Here is a 6,107-nt window from a genome sequence, read left to right on the forward strand (position 1 = left end):
CTGCAATGTGGCTTCTAGTCTTACAAGCCCATGAAGTCATTCTCACCAAGGTTACAGATGATTGGGTGACCCTTAACCTAATGGTGTCAGCTCAATTGTTTTGAGAGTTTGAGTTAATTTACTTAGCAGTATCTCTGAAATGTTAGACACATGTTCTAAACCTATATCCTTTATTGGCCTATCTATATCTAACTATAGGAAAATCCAGCAAATTAGATCTTCTCATTATTTAAAATAACTGAAAAGTTCAACACATTTTTACTTACATGCTTTTATGTAACTAACCCAGAAAACAACCTAAAAGAATAAGTATTCCTTTCCTTTACACCCTCACCAACACTTGTTATCTCTTTAATTCTTAAGAAGAATCCCATAAACATGTGTAATATTATTTTCTAGAATTTGGGCAGAACAGAAAGCTAAATGTTGAAGAAATGGTTCTCGAAATTCATTCAAGGGGAAGAAAAAATAAAACACAGGCTGGGAGAATGTATTTGCAAAAGATTTCGCTGATAAAGGAATGTTATTCAAAATATAAAAAGAATTCTTAAAACTCAACAATAAGAAAATCTGATTTTTTTAACGGGCCAATGATTTGAACAAAAACTTCATCAAAGATGTTGTCCGTATGATAAGTACGTTAAAAGATGCTCCAGCTGGGCATGGTGGCACATGCCTAAAATTCCAGCTACTTAGGAAGTTGAACCAGGAGGATCACAAGCTTGAGACCAGCCTGGGAAACTTAGTGAGACCCTGTCTCAAAATAAAAATTAAAAAGAACTGGGGATGTATCTCAGTAGACCACCCTTTTGTTTAATTCCCAGAACCAAACACACACCCCAAATAAACAACAATTTCAAAGAGGTACTCTGTGTCACATATCATTTAGGGAAATGCAAACTAAAACAAGATACCATTACATACATATTAGAATGATCAAAATATGCAACACTGTTGCATTATTACTGTTTGCTGAAATTTGGAAGCAACCAAGATGTCTTTAATAGATATGAATAAACTGTGAAACATTCAGACAATGGAATTTATTCAGCACTAAAAAGAAATGTGCTATCAAGACAGAGACATGGAGGAACTTGGCATGGTGGCCCAAGCCTGTAATCCCAGCTTCTTGGGAGGCTGATGAAGGGGGATTACAACTTTCAGGCCAGTCTAGGCAACTTGGTGAGAAGCACCCACATCTCAAAACCAAATTAAACAGAGCTGGGGATGTAGCTCACTGGTAGAGTGCTTGCCTACTGTGTGTGAGGCCCTGGGTTTGACACTGCCAAAAACAAAAAAACATGGAAGAGAAACTTCAATGCATGTAATTAAGTGAAACAAACGTGAAAAGACTTCATACTGTAAAAGTCCAACTATGTGACATTGGAGGAAGATGGGACAAGTAAGTAGTGCACAGAGGATTTTCCAGTTATTATATATTTGTTTAAAAACCAAGAGTGAACCCTACTGCAAACTATGGACTTTGATGCAGGATTTTGATAGTGGATGGAGGCTGTTTGTTGGGGCAAAAAGTATTTGAGAATTCTCTATATTTTCTGCTCAGTTTTGTTGTGAGCCTAAAACTGTTCTCAAAAACAAAATTTATTAAAGTCACATAATTTTCTTCAACTCATGTTCTATTGGACCACAGAACTGGACTTGATATTCTATCCAAAATCTTTAAAGCCCTTCATAAGACAGGGAGGTCTGCACACAATTCATCCTGGTGTGAAGATTTTGGTAATTTCTCATAGCTAGAACCAAAGACAGAAAGCTGGAACTGAAAACAAACCTTTTGGCATCAAGGAAAACAACCACTTTAGCCTGCATACAAAAGTCAGTAACTACCCTCAGATCTCCTATTTTGAAAAAATCCCTCCAATGGGCTTTTGAGGGCAGATTGTATTTCATAGTATGATAATTAATGTTCATAAGAACAAACAAGACCCAACAAGAAGCTAAGTGTGGTGGCTCACACTTGTAATCCCAGCAGCTCAGGAGGCTGAGACAGGAGGATTGTGGGTTCAAAGCCAGCCTCAGCAACAGCAAGGCACTGAGCTGTCTCTAAATAAAACACAAAATAGGGCTGGGGATGTGGCTTAGTGGTTGAATGCCTCTGAGTTCAACCCGACATAAATAAATAAATAAATCCAACAAGAAAAGCTTGTCTAGGGTCTCTTGGTTTGTGAATATTGGAAAGTACACCATTCTCTACCAAGATTTACTTCTAAAATGTTTAAATATTAGAGTACTGTTAGTAGGCCTCAGTTGTTTTGAAAAATTTTACTTGTGCACAAAAGCATATTTTCAGATTATCCTGAATAATGATTTGATTCTTAATTCCTTCCAACTCTGAAAAAATAGAAAAAAAGAAGCCAAGACAGCACCACAGTGTTTTCATCCAAAGATAGATTTATTATGAAAATGAGGACTCACAAGAACTGGGTTCTAATTCCTCTGTCAATAACCAGTTGGGTAATATTGACTTTGTTTGAATTGTCTTCTCTAAAAAAACAAGGAAATTAGACTATTTGATTTCTAAAATCCTTTCTGGTTCTAACAGTCACACAGTAAGTATATAAGGAAAGAGTAATGGTAAGAACAAAGTGAAATCACATTATGAACAAGTATTATCCTTGCATTATTCAACAAATATTTGTTGAGGCTTCTACTGAACTGACCCAGGACAAAGCTCTGAGAATATTGTAGTTAAGTAAAAGTGTCTCTGTTTTCATGAAACTTTCTATTTAGTTACAAAGTCAGGCAGCAATCAAGCAAACCAACCAGATAAGAAAACAAGGATTTGAGGGGCTGGGGTTGTAGCTCAGTGGTAGAGCACTTGCCTTGCATGGGGGAGGCCCTGGGTTTGATCCTCAGCACCACATGAAAACAAAACAAAAAAACACAAGCATTTGAGGATAGTAGGAATAAAGTCATATGAAAAATTACTAAAGAATATTTTAGGTTGGGGGACTTTCTAGGCTGGAAAAGGGATGGGAGATTTAACAAGAGAAACAAAAAAATTAAGCAGGAGAGGGCACAAGATTTCATCTAAGAGGTAGGTCGGGCCAGTACATGTGTTTTTTTTGGAAACCATTCTCAGAAATCTCGTAGAGGGGCTGGGGTTGTGGCTCAGGGCCTGGGGCTGGGGCTCAGCGGTAGAGCCCTCACCTAGCTCGTGTGAGGAGCTGGGTTTGATCCTCAGCACCACATAAAAATAAATAAAGGCATTGTGTCCAACTACAACTAAAAAAAGAGTTAGACACATTACTGAAGGGCTTTCAAGAGGTCAGCAACACCTGCTGCTGTGTAGATTGCGGACTGGAGAGGGACAATATGAAAATGGAAAAGCATGAAAAATTAGCTTGTCACAGGAATATAAGAAATATGATGTGGCTTCACCAAAATGTCTATGGTAGGAGACTGGAGGTGAGATTTAGACACATGATGGGATAGTCAGTAAGCTTCCTAATGGACTGGATATCTTTACTTGAGAGAATGTGATGATTGAGGGAGGTGGGGCCAAATTATTGATTTGGGGTGGGAAATAAAACAATTCAGAATTTGGGGGGACAATAAAGAGCTATTTTGAACATGGTGTTTTTGATATGCGTAAGACATATAAGCAACAGACATGCTAATCTCTATGTTCTTATTTCACTTATATATTTTGCTTTTGTTTACTATAACTATGTACTCTTTTTTCTAAGAATTATCTTTTATTTGCCTTTTTGTGCACACTGCACACCAGAATTTCTGAGCACATGAACACATTTATACTTAATATTTATTTTCTCATAAATAAACATCCTTTCCCTTCAACTTTTTATTTATCAGTGTGTCCTCATGCAAACCATAAAATTTCAGGTAACTAGATGTACAGAACAATGCTTGAAGCTCAGAATAACACCATTTTGTGATTTGGTTGACTGGGTTTTTCCTGGGGCTGCTTTTAGGTAGAGATTAGTAGGATCCACTAGAATGGATTATGTACTTTGTGATTTACCATGAAAAACCCAAATCCTATTTTGTAGCATACCAGTAGGGAAGTGGGTATCTATTTGATACTTGCCAAAATTAGCACTGGATGACAGTATATTTCCTGAGATAGTTTCAGGCTTGAGTGGGACTGACAGTTCTGTCCTTCTCTTCCCAGCCCCTTCTTGTCTCCTAGTAAAGTGACTTAAGAGATTTTTAAAAAGGCAATATTCCACAAATCTGATTCAACTTCTGAAATACAAAATTTTGTATTAGGCAGTGATGTTAAAAAAATATATCATTTGACATTTGATTTTTGTGGGAATGTTCCATCTTTTTAGTGGTAGGTGACTAAAGAGCTCTTAAATTTGGTTTTAAGGGAATTCATACAAAAATCTGCTAGGTAGCAGTCTTGCTAAGTTCATCCTCCCCAGTCTCCTGCCAGAAAGGCCTCCTCAGGATGGCTGGAGGATGAGCGTATGCCTACTCCTTCCTTGTTCTCCCAAAGGAGTGTTCCTTCTGCTATGATGCATATCTAAACTTGACAATCTCTAATGGTAGTAGTCTTAGGTCCATAGTCCCCATTTAGCTTGGCAAGGTGCACTACATTAGAGAAAATGCTTGTTTTTCAAGAGGGTGTCTCTTTTATATAGGGAGATAAAAAGAAAATACATTGTCTTTCAATAATTGCTTACATACCGGGGTACTTCAGAGACCACTGAATGTTAACTAGTGTGTAATAAAACTTTTTTCTTCCTGGGTTAGTTCTGTTACTGGTAACACTTTCAGATTGAACCATTTTATTTGAACAAGGCATACTGCAAAGCTGTTTATAATTCCTTTTGCTTAAAAAGAGTCAAATGAAAATAAAATACAAAAAATCAGATTATACAATCCTATTTCTAGTCAATACTATTATCAATCCCAAAAGAATTGAACAGAGGAGAACAACAATTTACAGAAGTTCTCTTCCAATCCCAATAATTCCCATTGGTAATAGAACTGAAATGCTGAATACTTGGCAGACATAGACTGAAAAAAATTTCAGGCTGGGCAGTTGATATAAAATCATGACTGAACATTTGCCAAATCCACCCTCACTTACCTATTCTCATCATTACCTCCCCCCAATAATTCCTCAAATAAAAAAAAAACCCAGATGAATCAAATCCAAATTTAAATTATAAGAACTAAAAAACAAATTAACCAAGGTTTAGGGGCATGAGCCACAGACTTGCTATCTGGCTTCTATTTTTTGTTGTTTTTCCCAATGAGTAGCAGATGTGCTCTTGTCAACTGGCTATGCATGCAAGAGCTGATGACAAGGATGAGATGTTTTGGAGAACTGCTTAGAACAGCAAATTTTGGAGCAAGAGTCATATCAGTATTAAACCACAGCAGCTTATAAGTAGCCACATCAACCACACCCTCATCTGTCCTGGATACACATTTTACTGTTTCTTGGATAAGTTGCCAAAAGTTAAAGTGTTATGTTCGGCAAATTCTAAACAAATCATTCTCTTCTTATTCTTGGAGGAAGTTCAACTTTGATATGTTAAAAACTCTAGCCTCTTCCCCTCCTTTGGAATATTATTTGATGGACAAGGTGGGGTGGTTATTGTGAAGTAAGTTTGAAGAATGTGAGGTTAAACCAAGATTCTTTCTTTAATCAAGACTTTTTAAACGTTTTATTTTTCTCTTTTCTTGTTTCTTGTGGTTTTAGTGATTGAACCAAAGATGATGTATGTGTTAAGCATGTGTTCTACAACTGAGCTATACCCTAATCTACTATTGGACTCTTTGGTGTAAGATACATTATGTCTACAAGATGGTAGGAGAATAAAGTATATAGCATGTGCAGAGCTTTTACTTGCTCATGGAATTCTTTTCATGTAACACATTGGGAAATGCCGATTAGAAACTTTTTTTTTTCTTCAGTGTTGGCACTGAAACCAGGGCCTTCACACATACTAGGCAAGTGTTCTTACGTGTTGGTTTTTCATGGCTGGACTGGTATCTGACTTCCTAACATTGATTCAATAAAGAAATCACAGTGAGTATTGAACAGTCTGCTTGGAAACAAACTTGTGTAATATAACCAATCATGCATTTAGACACTCCTGAGCACT

This window comes from Callospermophilus lateralis, chromosome 10 (genome assembly GCF_048772815.1).
Source record: "Callospermophilus lateralis isolate mCalLat2 chromosome 10, mCalLat2.hap1, whole genome shotgun sequence".
NCBI classification, from domain to species: domain Eukaryota; kingdom Metazoa; phylum Chordata; class Mammalia; order Rodentia; family Sciuridae; genus Callospermophilus; species Callospermophilus lateralis.